Source organism: Sitophilus oryzae, unplaced genomic scaffold (genome assembly GCF_002938485.1).
Source record: "Sitophilus oryzae breed Bouriz unplaced genomic scaffold, Soryzae_2.0 scaffold_1443_pilon_pilon, whole genome shotgun sequence".
In the NCBI taxonomy this organism is placed as follows: domain Eukaryota; kingdom Metazoa; phylum Arthropoda; class Insecta; order Coleoptera; family Curculionidae; genus Sitophilus; species Sitophilus oryzae.
In genome coordinates, this window is record NW_022146108.1 from 2,443,648 (window position 1) to 2,465,014 (window position 21,367).

The 21,367-nt window shown below is 32.7% G+C and overlaps 1 protein-coding gene across 1 annotated transcript in view; it reads right to left on the reverse strand.

Annotated features, from left to right (window-relative positions):
* Window positions 1-19,934, reverse strand: part of LOC115877300 (discoidin domain-containing receptor tyrosine kinase B-like) — a 288,039-nt gene extending 268,105 nt beyond the window's left edge. The window contains exon 1 of the mRNA XM_030893435.1: window positions 19,736-19,934. The gene's annotated coding sequence lies outside the window, so the exon portion shown is untranslated. The remainder of the gene's footprint in view (window positions 1-19,735) is intronic.
* Window positions 19,935-21,367: the final 1,433 nt, after the last annotated feature.

Below are 21,367 nucleotides of genomic sequence, written 5' to 3' on the forward strand. Positions count from 1 at the left end.
TAATAATTAAAATATGTTTTAAACGTGTATATTTTTATTACCGTTGAGTATTTTACTCTACAATCTTTATTTTTTGATAAATTAACAAAAGGTATATCACACACTCACCTAGACTTTTTCAAATAATAAATATCTACTGACGCAAAGTCATAAAAATTAAAATACCTATAAAGGAAAATCTTTGTCTGAGGGGTAGGCAACCTTAATAATATTTTAAAGATATATAAATTCCATACAACACCGGAAAAATATACTGGGTGTTTCATTTAAAATAAAGGAGTAACTTGCTTTTATAAGTGACTAATGTTTCATATTAATTTTGTCTCACCCTGTATAACTTTTCGAGTCAAATTTCAATTTGGTTTAACATACATTAGTTACTGTAATTAAATATCAGGCTATACAGAGTCAAATAAAATTTAGGTAGCTGTTATCGAAATTTAAAATTTACTCTTTATTTTCAGAAAATGTAAAATATGTAAAAATCCTACAACAACCTTTATTTTTTTCCTAGAACCCGAAAATCAATTAATATATAGGGTGTTTCATTAGAAAAAACACAACTTTGATATGTAATTTTTTTTGGAAACACCCTGTATAATTCTATATATTTTTATAAAATGCTTTCAGTTAACCTACATATGCTGCCAAAATTTCATTTCGATATAAACTACCGTTCTCTTTGGAGCTTCCTGCATATGAGAGGCTCCACCCTGTATAAGACCGTATGATCGAAAAAAACGGCGTCAGCGATAGCTATGATGAATATAATTAAACTCGCTTTGCTAAAATAAATATTTTAGCAAAAATAATTAAATATAACATAAAACTGTTAAGTGACGCAAGCGAGGATTAAACGAAATTGATACGGTCAAAGGAAAACTATAATTTGAAGTCGACACTTCCAAAATGAAAATTATCAATTATATCTCGCTGACTGGCCCCGCTCTCCCGAAAGGTGTTATTAGGTAAAATATGAGGGGATACGGCCCGGCGCCAGACCTATAATTATTCTTTCACAGGGGGAGCTACTTTGGCCCCAGCGAAACCAGTCTGGTTAGCTAATCTCCCGATTAATCAAAAAACTTTTCCCTCTGTGTTTGCCTTCGGTTAAAAGTGATATTTTATTAAATTCGAATAGGTGGATAAAACTCGGGATAAGAAAGAAAATCAGTTTAAAAATATAGGAGAATATGTAATGTATAAACATATCCATTAAATTATTTAATTTTCATTATTTTCTTAAGATTAGAAATAAAATATCGTCTGTTCTTGTTTTAAATTATTTATTTATGTTTTTCGTTGTTTTCTTATTCTTATTATTATTATATTGATTTTATTAAGTTATATTAATTCTGTAGTAATTAAAACATATTTTAAAGGTGTATCTTTTTACTACCGTTGAGTATTTTGCACCCCCTAGATTTTTTGAAATAATAAAGATCTACCTGACGCAAAATCATAAAATATAAAATATCTAGGAAAATCTTTGTCTGAGAGGTAGGCAATATATATATTTTGAAGATATATGAATTCCCCATTGAACACCGGAAGAATATACTGAGTGTTCCATTTAAAATAAAGGAGTAACTTGCTTTTAAAAGTGACTAATGTTCCATATTAATTTTGTCTCACCCTGTATAACGTTTTGGGTCAAATTTTAATTTGGTTTAACATACAATGGTTACTGTAATTAAATGTCAGGCTATAGGAGGCCAACAAAAATTTAGGTAGCTGTTATTGAAGTTTAAAATTTACTCTTCACTTTTTGGAAATGTGAAATATGTCAAAATCCTTACATTTTAGGTATAGGTTTCTTTAATAAAACTCAGATAGCCCTAGTAAAGTGGCTATGAGAATGTGCAATTAGTTTTTTGATTTTCTAAGAAGCAACGACAGGAAAAAATAAAATTGATTTTCAAAAAAATCAGTTTTTTCCAAAAAACTCAGCAATCCTTGAAATTTTTAAAACTTTTTTGATGGCATCTTGGTTAACATCCCGAAGCGCAACTTTTCCCCAATTTAACCATGTTCGTATCAATTATTATGGTTACCGTTATTATGCCCGTACCTCGAATTTGTAGCACCCTGTATATATGAGAAAATGTATAGTTTTAAAGTTAAAATATTTAAAAGTTAAAAAGGTTGTAAGTTACACATTTTTTTTTGCTATTTAAAGTATCTTCCGACTGTTTATGACTTAAATTATCCCTTATATAGGCCACTCTTAATCGAAGCGCTCTGTATACGGTTGAATAATTTAGCCCTATCAGCTATCCATTTATCAGCAAGATCGATCTATTACCGCAGAGCGGGAGAGAACCCCGGGAGTTGCCTAAGGTGTTATTTTACATCGGTCCTAAGTGATACAAATTACCGGAATTATATCTTGGCCTTAAATGTTAACGTCGGCCGTAGGGAATTTTCCTTCTTATTCTATAATTTTGAAATAGATATATAATATAGCTTTTAGATTTTTAGTATCGCCCTATTTATTATTATCTCGATCGAAGAAAGAATTCTAGAAGTTCAAAATTAATTCTAGTTATTATCGTATATCGGAATTCGTACAAAGTAAGGTATCCAAGAATTACAAACCAGATGTAGATAAACAGAAATATGCTAGGTTTCTGTTAAATAAAACACTAAATCACCACAATACACTAAAACACTTTTACTTTTACACTGGACGCTCGTTTCGCTAACCATATTAGCATCATCAGCAGATGATTATAAACTAAAATACAATCTACAATTGGAGCGTTTATATACCCGCTCAGTGGGCATAGTTACCTAATAATAAATTACAACAGTTATTAGGTAATCCAAAGGATAAAACACCTCTACTGGAAATGTCGGGTATTTATGAAATTTCTTGTAAAGATTGTAATCAGAAATATGTTGGGCAAACTAGAAGATCAATATTAACTAGATTTAAAGAACATTTAGCTCAGATAAGATATTGTAGACCGGATAAATCTTGCGTTGCCGAACATATTGTTGATAAAGAACATTGTATAGATCTTAATAATTTTAAATTAATTAAACAAGTCTCAAATTACAGGCAATTAGATGCATATGAAAGCATCAGAATTAATAAATGTAAAGATAGTATGAACAGAGACAACGGTCAAATTCCTTCAAGTTCTTTGTTCCTACTACTCTAGTGGCGGAAATCTAACTGTTCGGCTCGGTGGGCTCTGACTTGGTTGAGTGACTGTGCCCACTGAGCGGGTATATAATCGCTCCAATTGTAGATTGTATTTTAGTTTATAATTATCTGCTGATGATGCTAACATGGTTAGCAAAACGCGCGTCCAGTGTAAAAGTAAAAGTGTTTGGGTGTATTGTGGTGATTTAGTGTATTATTTAGCTGTGTAACATCTAAGGTTCCAACCCTCAACTGTAAGGTTTTTGTTGCTACTTATTTTTTTTTTAAGTTTCATATATTAAAGATCCCTCAAGTCTCACAACTCAGTTCTACCACTACAAAAAGTTTCGGAATCTCGTGTAAAACCAAGTGAGATTTTAGTTAGTGTCAGCAAAATAAAACACTAATTCACCACAATACACCAAAACACTATTACTTTTGCACTAGACGCGCGTTTTAGCTAGCCATGTTAGCATCATCAGCAGATGATTAAAACTGCTTTAATCAGTTTTTTTATTTCACATTTCCATGGCATTTTCCTGTTCTACAAATTGATATTATTAGATTTTCAAAATTACGTTTATTTCTCGAGATATAATCATCAACAATTTTTTTTGGTAACTGCTAAATGAATTCAGCATAAAACTAAAGTAATGTACAACGAACTAGTATACAGAAAATACATTCTTATAAGTAACACAACCAGTGATGGGCGATGGTTAAATATCCAATTTGGGTATATCCCTGGTATATACCCAGAAGGTGTAGGGAATATATCCATTGCTGAAGATTGTGGATATATACCTGGTATATACCCGGTATATTTATGGGGTTTTGAGTACACAGATTAGATTTCAATTCAGAAGAAGTTTACATTTTGACGTCATAAGCCAAAAGAAAAGACCGTGGCTTTAAAGCCACTCCATTTTGCAGCTGCATTACTTGGCCCAGGGTTCAAACCTCACCCCAGAGCAAAAAATTGATACAATGTAGTTTATTTATAATGGATATGAAAATTGATTCTCTAAAAGATTGTGACAGATTTAGCGAATTACTGGTCAAAATATAAATTATGGTCCAAAAACTTCTTATGGAGTTGCAGTCACTCTACATCTCCAGTTTCTTGGTGGAAAGGACTGTGTGCAACAACATCTTTATCCAAAGTTGATATAAGAATTTTAACTGCTGCAGTTTCGTCGGCAGAAACTGAAAGATCATTTAAAACGTTTTCTTTCTTTCATCATAAAAAAGACAATTGACAAATTGACAACCGAAAGAGTTGGAAATATTACATACATATCTCACAATTGGAAAATAAATTTTGAGTCCAATAAATCTGAACAAGAATCAAAACAGAGTAGTTCCTGTTCTGCGTATCTCATGCTGATACTAATATTATTGACCTAGAGTATCAAAAGTTCCACTTCTACTTGCATTCTAATGATAATAATTGCTAGATAACACAACAAGTGAAGCTGATTTTGATTCTGAAGACCAATATATTTTTTTTAATTTTCATTACTTTTTTGGTATTTTATTTTGTTTAAAATTAAAGCGATTTTAAGTCTTTGGTTATTATTTTGTTGTTTTCATTTCGATCTACTCGGCCACATTTCATTTTTAAATGTTCTAAGATAACAACAAATTGTTAAAATTCGTTATAGTACGTTATTCTAACAAAATAAACACACTTGGGAATATGCCGGGTACCACATACCCAAATTCAATGTACCCTGTATTTACCCATTGGGTATATACCTGATGCAAAACATCGTGTATTTACTTAAATTTCAATATACCCGGTGTTTGCCCATCTCTGAACACAACCCTGGAAATAGTAGAAGAAAATATATAATTGGGATAGATAATACACACCTTGGGATCTCTACTACAAGAAATTAACAGAAAAATTAAGTTAGCATGAAGTACTTACGGAAGAAACTTATCATATTTAAATTTAGAATGCCACTCTATCTAAAGAAGAAAACAGTAAACACAACATTGAATGTGAAACATTGAATGTGTTCTACCAGTCATGACCTATGCATGCGAAACCTGGACACATAAAACGGACATCATAAGGAAACTGCAGGTCGCACAACGCTCAATGGAACGAAATATGCTGGGAATAACCAAGAAAGACCGTAAAAGAATAGAGTGGATACGACAAAAGACTCAGGTAATAGATGTTATCCACAGAGTCAAATGCCTCAAACGGCAATGGGCAGAACATCTGGCAAGAAGAACAGACAACAAACGGACCAGAAAAATTACAGTATTGTACCCACGAAGAATTAAGAGACCTAGAGGAAGACCGAACCTGAGATGGGACCATGATATTAGGAAATTAACAAGGATAACTTGGGCCCGCATAGCCATCAATAGACAACAATGAGCCCAACTACAAAGAGAGTATATGAGGAAGGCTACACCATAATTGGAAGTAGTTGAGTAAGCTGAAAATGATAATGATAGATCATCAACTGACTTTTTTTTTAATTTGGACATGTATTTTATATATGACATTGTTTAAAAGCTTGCCAGATATGGCATATGGCACACTTGCTCAAAAATTCGCCTATAATAAGGAATATTTCCATTAGAGGCAATGTGTTGGAGATGCGTATACGGAATCACTAAATATTTGTGTGGAAAACAAGCAAAATTTTTTTGAAAAGTGTGATTCGTCATTGTATCCATAAAGAAGGTCATAAATTTTCAAAAAAGGAAATAAACAATCCAGGTTTGTATTTGAATAAAATAAAATTGATGATGGTTGCTAAGCGTTGCTAGCGTCGTAACTCGGGCACTATGTGAGCTAGGGGGTTGAAACTCGGAATGTAGATGGTTTTCATAATATTTTGACAACGTTTCGTGCGCTACAAAACTCCATCATCAATGAATCAAGTCAAAAAATCCGATTTAAATAGAATATGCTATGTCGATACATTTGACCAAGGCCAAACTGACCGTGTACGATACGTGTTACTGTGACAGTTAGTTTTGACGTAAGAAACGTCAAAAGTTGATGTTGTCCGATGGTGACGGGCTACAGGATGACGCCTTCGAAGTTTTGCCTAACCGTTGCCTCTAAATGGATGAAATCATGAGGATTTTTCTTAATTATGGGTCGATTGGAACCAAACTCGGCACGTGGATAGAGGTACCCGAATGGAGTCCCCAGACGGGCAGACGGACAGACAGATAGACGGAAGTAAGAAGTTGTTTCACTTCAAATATGCGGACATAGTGCATACACAATTTTTTTTAGATTTCGAGACTTGAAGTTAGGTTCAGGAAAGCGCTACTTTTCTCTGATTTAATCACCTTGTATATCTTCTCACTTACGTGGTCCCTGTATATTGTATATTTTCTAATTCATATTTCAATAGAACTAAGAACACAAAAAGAACAAAATTACCTTTCCCTCGCAATTGATTTATCACTTACTATTTTCTATTCCACGAAACAGTCTCAAATAACCTCTTTCAATACACCTGATGCATGCTCATTTGTTTAATGACCTTAAGCCGCTGATTAGGCATTAGCTAAATTATTATTGTTTTGCAGGGACTCGCCCTTCGTCAAGATACTAATCTGGCCGAGCACGTAGTATCGGCCACCAGAGGGCAGTGTGGTGGTCGCCGCACGAACAAAAAATAAATAATAATACAGGAATGGTAAACGAGAAGGAAATTAAAATGGACGAGGAAGAAAATAAGTAATGGTCATAGAAGGGTTGTGCAGGTATATATTTGTGGTATATAAAACAGTGTACAGGGTGGATCTATTTTTAAGTGATAATTGATAACTATCACGATCAGTAACGTTTAACTGTATTTGGTATCAATTAAACTTTTAGTTACGTAAAGGAAGGCGCGATTTTTAAATTCGTTGTTGCCAACCATGGACTTATTCGGCGCCGGGCTGACTAACTATAGTATACAGGGTGTCCCATTGTTGTGTCTTTTATGAGGATTCTCATTTATGAGTAAACAAACAAGCGGTTTTCACGTGATTTTACTAGTTTTTTACGAAACTAAAAATGCAACGTACAGATTAATTTGTCCTAGCCTTCTTAGTTCCGTAATGTAGGGCAGTAGTAAGTTTTTAATAGCGCAACAACTGTCGAACAAAAACTCAATTCGACTTATCTTTACCAAAGTATTTCTATCTTGCCCTTAAAAATTTACAAGCTATAGGGAAAATTACTTCGACTGTATCCCTTTCTACGTCTCTTAGCAATGTTCAAAGATTCTGGATTTATTTCATACGTTTGGCAACGTTTTTACTGTTCTCTCTTTGTTCAGTACATTATAAATGCATTGTACTCTTCTTACATACGGAAATCTCGACCCAAGATTAACCTTTGCCAGCCCTTAGTATATGCTGCCAACAATCTGCCGAATTTTGTCGTCTAGTGGAAAATATTTGGGAGAGTGAAGCTACTGTTTTCCTTATACTATGCTAATAATACCAATTATTTTAAAATTATTTGTATCATTGATAGTAGTTAAATTTTGCTGGTTACAAGTGTATCGTCCTGTATTTATACAGCGTATAAAACTTTATATACCTAATGCTAAAGAACTGGAAAAAGCTTTGGTTAATTTTATTGTTATATTGCGTGACTTTATGAACTCGGGGCTCGTTCGTTTTATGTATTATATTTTTTGCTCGCTTAGCCGCGGACTTTTTCCATCTTTATTGTGTTACGGAATATGAATAATATTCCTAGTTGCCGGATCGATAAAATATTAAAAAAGCGAGTGTGCGCCCTAATGGAGAATGGATTTTAGTTTGTTTTATCTGGATTTTCTTATAGCGGTAGCGTGAATTAAACAGAACAATCAATAAAAACATTTCTATTTCGAACCGAAATGTTTCATAAATATAATCAAAATGAGCTATTGTATTAGATACACATTAACAAACACATTAGGCTATAATAACTTAACGCACAGGGATTTCAGAGATATTTGGTGCGATACCTGCAGGATAACCTATTAGAAGCAGTTAGCATCATCATCGTCATCATCATTTTTAGCTTATTCAACCATTTCCAATTATGGTGTCCCTCACATATTTAGATACTCTCTTTGTAGTTGGGCCCATTGTTGTCTATTGTTGGCTATGCGGGCCCAAGTTATCCCTGCTAATTTCTTAACAGCATAGTGCCATTTCAGGTTTTGTCTTCTTCTAGGTCTCTTAATTCTTCGTAGGTACCACGCTGTAATTTTTGCGGTCCATCTTCATCCGTTTTTCTTGCCAAGTGTCCTGCCTATTGCGATTTGGGGGATTTGACTCTGTGGATGACATCTATTACCTGGGTCTTTTGTCGTACCCACTCTATTCTTTTACGGTCTCTCTTGGTTATTCCCAGCATATTTCGTTCCATTGAGCATTGTGCGACTTGCAGTTTCCTTATGATGCCTATTTTAAGTGCCCATGTTTTGCTTAATAATATCCGACATATAAGAACACTTTGTATGCTTTTAATTATGTTGATTTATCGTTTATAATATGTTCGAACTAATTAAAAGCACACAAAGTGTTCATATTGGCCAGGACAGATTAGTGCGGTTAACTCTAATCAATATCCATAAAGATATTGAAATAAATGTTGATGCTGTTATTGATAGGTTTTCCAAACAGCGTACTAGAAAACTTGATTTTGTTTTGTAGTTTTTTTTGTAGTTTAGAGTTTTTTATTTATAGTTTATAGAAAATTAACTAATAAACGTCGTTGTTTCATTTTTGTTTATGTTATTTACAAATCTATATTTTAATTTTTAAAATTCCGACGGTGAATTTTTTTGCGACTTAACCATAGTACCACCCCCATAGCATACACCTATCTACGCCCCTGTCTATTACCTGGGTCTTTTGTCGTATCCACTCTATTCTTTTACGGTCTCTCTTGGTTATTCCCAGCATATTTCGTTCCATTGAGCATTGTGCGACTTGCAGTTTCCTTATGATGCCCATTTTAAGTGCCCATGTTTTGCTGCATGGGTCACAACTGGTAGTACACATTCGTCGAATGTTTTCTTCTTCAGATAGAGTGTCATTTTAGATTTGAATATGATTGAATTTCTTCCATAAGTACGCCATACTAACTTAGTTCTTCTGTTAGAACTTCGGTTAATTTCTGGTAGTAGAGATCCCGAACTGTGAATTAGTTGTCCCAAAATTCTTTTTTAGTAAGTAACTAGTAGATTTATATTTTTTATTTTTCAATATATCATATTGAATCAGCATTTATTTCTTTGAAATTTTATGCAATAGTCGGGAAAACACTATTTGTACTAAATTAAAACAACAATTTTGGATAAATAAATAATTTCACATATTCAACGTGAAAAAAATACAAGACCGTAAGAGTCTTGCTTAGTTTTGGTCTTGGTCTTGCTTTTTGTGCAAGACCAAGACCAAAACACGTAGTATATACGATGTAGGATGCCTAGTGGTACGACTTCGACAACCGTTTGCCGAATTGTACAATTTGCAATTTGCAATTAAAAAAATTGATATTTCTGTTGAAATAATATCAATAAAATTGCGAAAAGTCATAAGATATGGAAAAAATGAAACTAAATACCGTATGATTGAAAAATAAATGGCGTCCAGTTGGCTTGGTAATGACGATCGATGAGATTCCCCATATTATAAATTTACATATAAAGTGAGAGAGATTTTTATTTCAATATTAATTGCTGAGTTCTAATATCGTCTACGATGTCATAATTTAGTTCCATTTTGGCGTCTTATGGTCTCATTTGGTATATTTTATCTTTTCTGGATTTTCCAGCTGATCTTCAAATGTCCATTTCCGTGGCTTTTAGCGTTCTCTCGGTTTTCTTTTCCAAGAGCCATACTTCAGAGCTGTATGTAATTTATTATTTTATATTTTAATTATTACGATTCAGTTGTAAATTCTTTTTTTTTTTGTTTTCTATCGTTATTTTGTTATCCCATGTCCATACCATTGAAAGCATTGAAATTGCTGTTCTGCATGTTTAGCATTGAAACTGCTTTTCTGCCTTGCATTTTTCCCTCTATTATTGCCTCATCTAGTGTTCCGTCTTTGGATATTTTTATTCCGAGATATTTGTAGCTGTTGCAATGTTTGATGACTTTCCCAATTGCTAGTCGTAGGTCTTGTTGTTGTCCACCAATGCACATTTATTCCGAATAATACGATGGTTCTATTATGTCTCAAACTTATCTGTCCTTGAAAAAGCTAACTGCGAGAGTATTGAAGTCATGGTTTCAAAATCCCGCTTAATATGGGCTGGTCACGTATGAAGAATGCAAGAAAACCGCATACCAAAATCTCTGCTTTACGATGAGCTTGTAGGCGGTAAGAGGACGCCGGGTGGACAACTCAAAAGGTACAAGGACATTTTCCACGAAAACTTAAAGGGGATTAATAAGTAGAATGAGTGGGAAGAAACAGCTTACAATAGAACTCAATGGAGAAGAATTGTAAACTCAGTTAACAGCGACAACCAAAAAGTAAAGAGGCAACAAAGCAATGAGATTTTTGAATATCCGAAGTAGGCAGGTAACATCACGTATCGTGCTTTACAGTCACAGGAAAGCTCATGAAAGAAAACGCCTTGCGTGACCATCTCCTGATGCGTGTCGAATATTCGTCAGCGAGTAATGGCAGTATGTATGTATTCTGTTTTTTTCATATTCAAGTTCTAATCTCAATTTTTCATACTCCTCGATAGTCAGTTTTCGGGTCATGTATCCCAAGTCATCTCTATCTTGTGCTACAACAGCCTTATTATCTGCCACGATAAGTAGTATTATCATCTACTGCTAATCCTATATTGGTACATTTCCGTTTTTATGTTTTCAGTGTATTTTCCAAATAAATCTTAAATAACGTGGGTGATATGCAATAATATCCTTGTCTATAAGGTTTTTAGTAGTTACTTAGTAGGAATAATACTTATTATTAATTATACTAAAAGAATTGAAGGATGCCATAACAATTAAAAATTAGACTAAGAAAAAAAAATCAATAGTGTCATAACTGAAGAATTCCAATGTCTGATAAGTTAATTAGTTCTTTTTCCTTTATTAATAGACAATATCCTCGTGCACTTCCTTCCTGTAACCTCGACCATCATTATTATATCGCTAAATACAATAATTTATCTTGATTTATTTTTATCGTCGAATCGTTTTTTTGTTTTCGTCGTCTTTGCCAACCGCGATGTTAGATTATTAACGTATTCAAACGACGACTGCTTCATTTCCTGTCGCAGCCATGCTCCATTCTTCTATACGCTTGTGATGCAATTTTTCCGAGAACACGTACAATCGCCAATCTGACTCAACGCGACGAACGACGAAATAAATTTCCGAAATTACTTATTTATGGCTTATCTTTTGCTGGAAGAATGTTTTATTAAGAGTCAAGTTGAACCTTGAAATTAATAACAATAATTCATGGTTAATCATTGTACAGGATGAGCATTATTCTGTAGAACTGTCGATAGGAAAACTTACACCAAGAAGAAAATACTCGTACAATCAGGAAGAAAATACAATATAATCGAAAAAAAAACGGCGTCAGCGATGGCTATCAAATGAAGATCACTGTAATTTTATATGTAAAATTATACGGTATTATGTTGATTGTCATCATATGTATATTCTGTCCAGGGTCGTCCGTGTGAGAATTGAAGACATTCTCAGAAGGGCATGGTATAGAAGTACATGGACCCTTCGAAATCATCAAGAAGAGATAAGTAGCCTATTTGGGACATATACTAAGAAGCAGGGTTGGCATTGTATAATTCAAATTATTTAAATCAAGTGATTTTTTAATTTTAATCATGTGATTTAAATAAAAAAAATAATTTTATTGAAACTTTATAACAAATCAAAAAATAACTGTAAAATTTATAAAAATGTGTCCTAGAAAACTATAAAAAATATTTCTATAACAGATATAACAGATAATAAATCGAAAAGTAATTTTAAATGTTATAAAACTATATCAAAATATCTATTCATCAATTTAAATGTTGAACCGATTTTTGAAGTAATTTCGTGTGAATCCATTAGACCGCTAAACGCAGACATTTATTTTAAAATTTATGTATAAGTGACAAAAATTCGTTGATTGAATACATATCATTCGCAAAGTCTAGTGCCAGAACTAGGTTCTTCTGATATAGAGACTATGTATCTTAATGTCCGAGAATCTATAATCGGCATTTTCATTTGCAGTAAGTACTCTACATTTTGACATTACATAATACATACTAATTTCATTCTCAACTTAAAACTATTTCTGAACTATAGTGTATTGTTTTATTAGGAGTAAAAATTATACTTTTTTTGACGATGCTGTACCTTTGAAGGGCCATCGTAAAGCTATTCCGACGTTACAGGGAGGCACAAAAAGTACATTTTTACTCCAAATAGAACATTCTACTTTTTTTAAAACATTACAAGTAATTTTTAATCAATTTCAAACATTGCAAAAATGGTTGTCGTCTAGGCGCACTCAGTGATGATACAATGGAAGTAACAAACGTTTTTACGATAACCCACTATTATTTTCCAACATTTTTTATGCATTATTTACTATTATGCAGGATATCGTATTTTTTATAGTAGGATTTAACAATCTTTTTTTAAGAAGACAATTTTGAAAGCATAGAGTTTTTATATACCCCCATTTATTTTTGGTATATACAGTAGGTAGATTTAAAAAATAAATCTAGGATTATAATTTAAATAAATATTGTAATATTACGTCAAAATAATGACAAACCGAAGAAAATTGCGCTTTATTCAGTATATTATTTGAGACCAACATCCGTGCTGAAACAAAATAAACTTCTTTTCGCACATTTATAACATTAAATAATGATTTTTTTCCTTAATTACTTTATGCTAATGATGAAATTCCATGTGAAAATATAATTTCAGCAGCACCCATAATGATATCTGAATTTTTCTGGGAATTAAATTAATAAATCTACTCATAAATCACTCTTATATTAATGTGATGTTTGCTTCATTTATTCTGTGTAAATGCTAATAGATACAGTTCTTTTTGCAGAGTTATAGTGTATTTTGTTATCTACTCATTACTGTTTCTTAGGATACTTTTTCTATTAGCATTCATAAATAAAATTTCTTTCTTTCTCACAACTAAACATAAAATACTCTTTAGACACTTAAACACTCCCTAGTAATACGACTATTTTTGGTATACTTGTAATTGGGAAGAAGTATCTAGGGTATATTAAATAGCTTGGTATTTTTTGTCAAGAATATCAGCCATAGACATAATGAATATTACAGTTGTGGGTTGGATATTTACTGTCTGCGAAGTCCTAAAGAGCAATACGAAAAGTAGACTTACCATTAGTGGAATAAAGTTATTTTCTCCCACTAGACTTCCTCTAGGTGATGCGAGACTTTGTCTTTAGTGAGGAAGCTCCTAGTCGGGTGCTAAGGGAATTCCCATCTGTTATTTTAACTGAGTCTCTCGGAGCAACCCATTGTATTTTCGTCTCCATTACTTCTACATGTGGGGCTCTGTAGAAGTGGACCGACTAACCCTTGTGGTGTATCACCAGCTTTGCCAGAACGAAAGAAGAAAGAAGCCAGAAGAAAGAATGTAAGATATCGAGTTGACGAGTCATCAACTCAAGGGAGGAGGACCATAGTCAGGTTTTCACAATAGGAATTGACCTCAAATCTAAGGAGGCAATAGAGAAAGAGAGATTTACCCTATTATAGATTTGGGAAAATACCGGTATCAGGTCTAAGGAGAGATAAAGTTAAAGAGGTGGAGAAGATGCAGAATTACCCCTTTAGGAGGTAGATGGCAACTCCTCGGAGGATGAACAGTTGTCAGAGGAGGATGGGAAATACCATATCCCCCCTACAACACGGAGATCCCCATATATGAGTTATAACTCAAGAAAGAGGAACAAAACAGATCTTTCATCTCTTCCACTCATTCTATATTCTACATTCTATGGTAACTATGTTGTTTGATATTGATACAAAGATAAGCTACAATAACAATTATAACACAAATATAACAAAAGTAAAATCCGGAGCTTGTGTTATAATAATTTGCAAAGTTTTTTTAACCCTTTCTAGGGCAGTACTATTTTTTTTTATAGTTTTATCAAACTGACTAAAAAAATATATAAACTAGCACAAAGGGAGCATATCTTCTTAATAACTTCTCAAATAATTTTTCAAAAAGTTAACAAATAAAGGAGTGACGGGGTGGTGGTCGATTTTTCAACCAGAGACTCTTAAAGCAAATAGATAATATGTAATGATCTAATGTATATAATGTATAAACTGTATGTATCATCCAATGTAAGAAAAAAGAGTAAGTTCATTTTGATTATCTCTGTTAGCTCTCTACTCAGAAATATGCCCATATCAAGTAAATCGTAAATCAAATTTAGTTTTTCTAGAAACTCACATCCTATGAGAAATGATCGAAACTATACAGGACATGTTAACGATTTTAGAAAATATCATCCGAGCTGTAAATTTGGTGCACTAAATAAAAAGAAAGAAACGTCATAGATACATTTGTTTACATATTATTAAATTTTTATCACACGAAATTTGCATAGAAAATGCTTAGACGATAATTATTACCTATATGACACACAGCGAACTCAGTGTCACCATGTGTACTGGTCGAATATTCAACCGTTTACGTTAACTTTTCGTGCCAATTCGGCCAACGTATAGATGGGTTGATTAAATGGTAAAAGCGCGTGTAGAAATAATCATAACAAACAAACTGGGCGATAATTCACTTCCACAAGACTGATTAGTTGGTTAAATTAAAGTGGTCGATTTAGCGACCATCAACCTATAAAGGGTTAAAAACATCAGAAAATGCAAGAAAATGATAAATTCCTGCAGCAATTTTTGCGAAAACTCAGGCAAGAAGCAAGTACCTATTTACTGCCTGCGAAATCTAGAAAACATTACTAAAATGTAGACTTACGACAAGTGGAATAATGTTATTTTTTCCATAGCAACTGTTAAAATTGCCTTATATCTATCAAAAATAGTAGATAAAATAGTACTTTAACCGCAAGGATAGATTAAATGATAGTTTAACAGCGAGGATAGGTTAAAAACTTTATTTCTTCTGGCACGTTTTTTAATTGCTTCCATTTTTGAAAATTTTTGTATTCCTTTTCATAAGTTATTCGGGATTTAAACGGAAGTAGTTTGGATATGGCGTTTGTCGCCTCAGCCTGAATATCTGTTGGTAATTTACTTATTTCGTTTTGAGCCATTTCTGGCTCCAATTCAATCAGCAATCAACACGAAAGAAAATTAAAAAATATTGACTCAAAACTGACAACTAAAGAGACCGCTTTATTTATTTCTCAAATTACATCGAAACCAACGCTAATCCAGCACAATATTTTTTCTACTCATATTATATTCCTTGAAATAATAATTTCTGGATATTTTTTAAAACGTAACTCGCTATGGAAAAAATATTGTTTTATACACGACGATAAAATTGCATTATCGTCTGCCGAAATTAATTCACGAGCGATGAAATCGCTCGTGAATTAATCTTTTCGGTCGACGATATAATACTATTTTATCGTCTTGCATAAAAAATGACTATTTATGCTACTAGTGGATAAAATATCTCTTTAAATGCTTCATGTGAATGGATAAAACTACCATTATTAGTATTATATGATTGTGAATAAAAACATATTTTCCTAATCGCACTAAAAACTGTTATACTGCGGCACAGGTAAATTAAATATTATTAATTATAACTCTAATGCTTTTTTGGTTAAGCCAGCTAGCGCTCTGGCTCAAAACCTAATTTGGCTCTAAATTAAAATTGAATTATTAATCTTCATAATTTATTAATTCAATCTGTCAGAACGTAAAATAATAATAATATGAATGGAAATTAAATTGTTTTTGCCGATGAAATTGTCTCATTAGCATTTCATTTCGAGTCGCTCTCTGGTTTTAGTGCGCTAATTAACATTTCGAAAAAGAATTATTCATAATAGTGATAGTAGAAAAAGCAGAGCGAATCAATCTGCCGTTATGAATGAGCTTTATTTAATTATTAATTTAGCGATATTATAATAATGATGGCGAATATTATGCAGTGCCAAAATTATAATTGAGTCATTTTTAATTCACTCTAAATAAGTGCAAATATTTTCAGGGGTAGAATATTTCGACTTCAGAAACACGATTATGAGGCTTTTTTTGCAAAAAATAATTGAAAATTGGAGTTTTTTGAAAAAAAATGATAAAAATACTGCTTTCCCGTTCAAAATATTCTAATAAAGTTGCGATGAGTTTTTTACCGCTATTTTGTACCACTTCGCACTAAAAGAGGTTCTAAAAAGAACAATGTTTGACTGCAAGGTCTGCTAGTAAAAAATTTTAAGCTTAAAATATCACATTACCAACTTGGAAGGAATGCTATCACGGTATTGAATGGGATACTGTGGGACAGAAGCATAAACAACAAGAACAAAACTCTAATATACAATACCATCATAAAGACTATAACCACGTACAGCTGTGAAGTCTGGCCAATTAAGGAAACAACAAAACGAACGCTGGAAGCTACAGAGATGGATTTTTGGAGAAGATCAGGCAAATCAAGACTCGAGCGAATAACTAATGAACGCATAAGAGAGATTATGGAAGTTAAACATACGATAGTGGACGACATAAAGAACAGTCAACTCATATGGTACGGGCATGTCCAAAGAATGGCAGAAATAAGAATCCCAAAGCAAATTATAAATTGGAAACCTGCAGGAAGAAGAAAACCGGGTAGACCGAGAAGAAGTTGGCAGGAAGGGATTGACACGTTTATGGAGGAAAGATCTCTCGGAGACGGTGCATGGAGAGATGGCATCGGAAGACGTTTTCCGATGCCATCTCTCCACCGACTCGAACCGACTCGAACCGATATAATATATATATATATATATATATATATATATATATATATATATATATATAGTTATATATATATATATATATATATATATATATATATATATTTATAGTATATATATATGTAATATATATATAATTACACAACTTTATATATAAATACAATATCATATAAATATATATATATATATATATATAGCGAAGCAGTATATATATATATATATATATATATATATATATATATAACTCTTCTATATATATATATATGCTATATATATATATATATATATATATAGAACCAGAATTTTGAATTGGGGTAACAGCCTGTCGTAAGGGCAAAATTTTGAAAACTCATTTATTACAACTGCCAAGCTTTGAAAATCTTTATTTTCTTCTTCAAGGCTACAATATGGAGATAATTATTAACTTTATATTAATTTACATATCAATAAACAATCGTACCTTGTGTGCAATGTGAGTTTGAAAAAAGAAAATTTATATGGCGTAATCCTCGCAAAACAGAAAAACCTTTAACATTCAATGCATTTTAGAAAAATATTCATTAATTATGCCATTACCTAAAATTATTTTGAAATTTAAAAACATAGAAGGATTTACAATCATGATAGTTTGTATTAATAAATTAAAAGAAAATGGATAATTATGAAATATTATTTTTATTTTCAATTAAAAAAATAAAAGATTGATTATGAAAAGAAAGTCAAGAAAATTGTTTTGCTTGTAATTAAGGGGGAATTCAAGCTCCACTCCCAACCGGTTTTACTGGGCCTTACCCTTCATCAGGTTGGGCTTTCCAGGGGCTGGTTCTCACCGATATGCTACAGAATATACACCAATATTAAGAAGCGACAGCTTAAGCTTTTGAATGATATTGTTTCAAATGGGAACTAATTGCGTGACGTCACGTTTGACATCCGTGCGCCTTGAACAATAATTTCACACTGAAAAGAAAATTGTTCGAATTTTAATAGAAAATTATGAAAGCATGCTGTAATGCCTATGTTATTAACTTTTTACAGAAAGCTCAGTTGGTCAAGAATATATTTATATATATATATAGTTATATATATATATATATATATATATATATATATATATATATATATAATTTTTTATAAAACTAGAGGGATTTAAATAGTATATATATTTATAATTAAAAATATAAATAAATAATTATGAAATATATTTTCTAGTCTTTTTATGCATGTATATCTAGAAATGATTATATCCTGCGGTAGGTGAAAAAATTTGGTGTATAATTCTAAAACGTCACGTTTGACAGTTAACCAACCAAACCCCACTCCCACAATCGGTTTCTGGGCAAATCCTTCATCGTGGGCTGTCCAGGGGCTGGTTCTCACCGATACGGCAAGCAAAACTTCTTCTATATCAACAGACGATGTCGTAAAGTGTCGGTGAGATATTAGTGCATCTCCCGTCAAAAGATGGTAAAGAGCGTTTTTCGGCCCGCTCAAATATATGAAATGAACAAAATTCTTACAGCTTTAGTGTATTTTTCGAAAAATCGAAAGTAGAGAAAAAATTAAAAAAAAAATAAAAATAATTTTTTTTTAAATTTTCTTTTACTTTTTATTTTTTTAAATTTTTTTCTCTACTTTCGCTTTTTCGAAATTAGAAAAAATACACAGCTAAAGGCAAGAAAATATTATTTATTAATATACACTAAAGCTGTAAGAACTTTGTTCATTTCATATATTTTTATTTATAATGTCTTTGATTTTAATACCCCCCACGGTTGTTTTAGTTAGATATCTTGGTGAGAGAATGTCAAAATTATATGTCGCTTCTTGTATTCTTTAACCGTAGGTCCGTAGGTGTGTGGTAACTGATCATGATAGCAATCACATCATTAAAATTTAAAAATACTTCTTTTTGATGTCGAGGAACCAACAATATCTACTAAAGTACATGCAAAAAAAAGGCCCAAAACTGACAAAGGAAGGTGATATTTTTGCTCCAGAAATCAGGAATCATAAAATCATGGAATACCCCAAGAGCACTGAATGGATATCTAAAATCCATTAACAGTGGCTTAGTAAATAAGGTCAAAATAGTTTCTGAATCCAAAAATTCAGGCAATTAATATTTAGTTTTAATTTAGACGTTTTTTTCTAAGACCAAGTTTGTCTATGTCTAAAATAATTGTTAAAATTTATATAAATAGATGTTTTTTTACATAATTACTCATAAGTTATCCTAATTATTATTTTTTATCATGTTTCTCGCCAAAAATTAATTGGGGCATAAAATAATACCCCAAGTAAGTACATGCGTGGACAAAGAAGGCGCCAGTAACGGAAAGTTAACTGTCCTTTAATTACCTATCTTTATTTACTCTGTAGCTCTACATTATTTACACCAACTTAGAAAATATTTTATACTTATAAACACGGTTTGAAAAAACACTTTTTTCAAAAAAAAATCAATAATTTTTGTAAAAAAATCATGATTTTTCAATTATCAAAAAAGGTTATATTCGAATGCCATTTAATTTACTATTGCACTTTATAACAAAAATACACCTGTCAATAATAAAATATTCATCAATTTTCTCTATACCTCATCTGATATTTCGATTCGACGACCATCAAAACAATGCAAATCCAAACAGCCAATCTACTTTTACAACAAATCACCCTCAAAGTTTTCACCACAACAAAATCCAAGTCATTTAGCGCGATTCCTGCCGATATCGTACCGCGCGCGGCTCACGTCGAACGATGCTGCCGCAGCAGAAACGACATACTCCCCACCTGGCGGCCGGTTTCGAACTGATTCCTGCGGCCGAGTCCGACATAATAATCATTCGGGAACGGCGATGCCAACTCGGAGGGTTAGTGGAGATGTTTGGGGAAATTTGGCTGAGCTTAAAAGCTCTATGGACTCAATTGGCATAGGGCTAATAAACTGGTTCCAAAAACAATTTTTTTCTCAAGCCTTGACACCATTCCTGTTGATTCTGACGTTCTGAATCCAAATATAGCTCCCATTTTCTTCTACCATCTACCATTTTTGGGAGATGTGGAATATTTAGGAGGGGAGTTAATCACCGCGACATTACAAATCTATTGTGTGCTCTCCTTTCTTGAGTTATAACGAGTTATAACTAATCATACAGTCTCAGAGCTTTAACAAAAGCCAGTATCTGAGACGGCTCCACAGAGGCCAGCTCTCCATCCTCGATAAGGTGTTCTGGTGTTTCCCCATTTTCCCCACAGAATCTGCATTCGTCGTTGTTTCTCAGCTTCAGCCTACTGAGGTGTTCGTTGAGGATACTGTTAAATAATAATTGTTTGTCCTGTTAGAAACCCTGTGACAATTCGAAGATTGTTTTTACTTAAATCAAAGAAAACCTTTGATTTTTCTCGGTCGTAAGTTTTGAGGAACTTTTTCGAGTGTCTTAGACCGTTGGAGGACACCCATTCCAAGTTACGGATGGAGTCTTCCAGATTCTTCACTTCCGCTTTCAATTGGTTCCCGTTTGGAAAACAGAACGGTTCTGGTCCAGTTAGTGGAGTGTTCGCACCTTTCCTAGCTAGATCATTTGCTTTTTCATTGCCTTATATCCCTTGATGAGCAGGCACCCAGAGTAGGAGGACTTTATTTTCTTTGCCTAATTTGTTGAGCTTCTCTAGGCATTCTTTGACCAACTTCGAATTGATGGTTACTGAGTTGATCTCGTTAAGTGCTGCTTGACTGTCGGATAGGATGGCAATTTTCTGTTTTCGATAGTTCCTATCTAAGATAAATGGTACGCATCTTTCGATAGCGTAAATTTCTGCCTGAAGGATACTGGGGTAGGTGCCCATTTTTGGGGGAGTCTATTTCTATTTTTATCATATTTTTTATCACTTTTCGAATTTCACTATATTTGATGATCTGGGGACCCACAAAAACTTCTTTCTTGATTTTAGCTTCACTAAGGCGAGAAAATTAAGTATTCAAGGATTGAAATGCGTCACGTGTCTTGTCCATTTTTTTCACAAACTGTTTGATCAACTCTAGTTTGATGTGTAAAGGTGGCAAATAAATATTTTCCATCGGGACCTAAGGTTTATGGACATTTTTCTGACCGCAAGTAAATCTTAAATCGCATAACACAATGTTCAGGAGTTACGGAGTGTTTAAGTATTTTTTTAAATTAATAATTTAAGAGATATCAACAGAAAAATTGGCTTTTTATTTGGGACA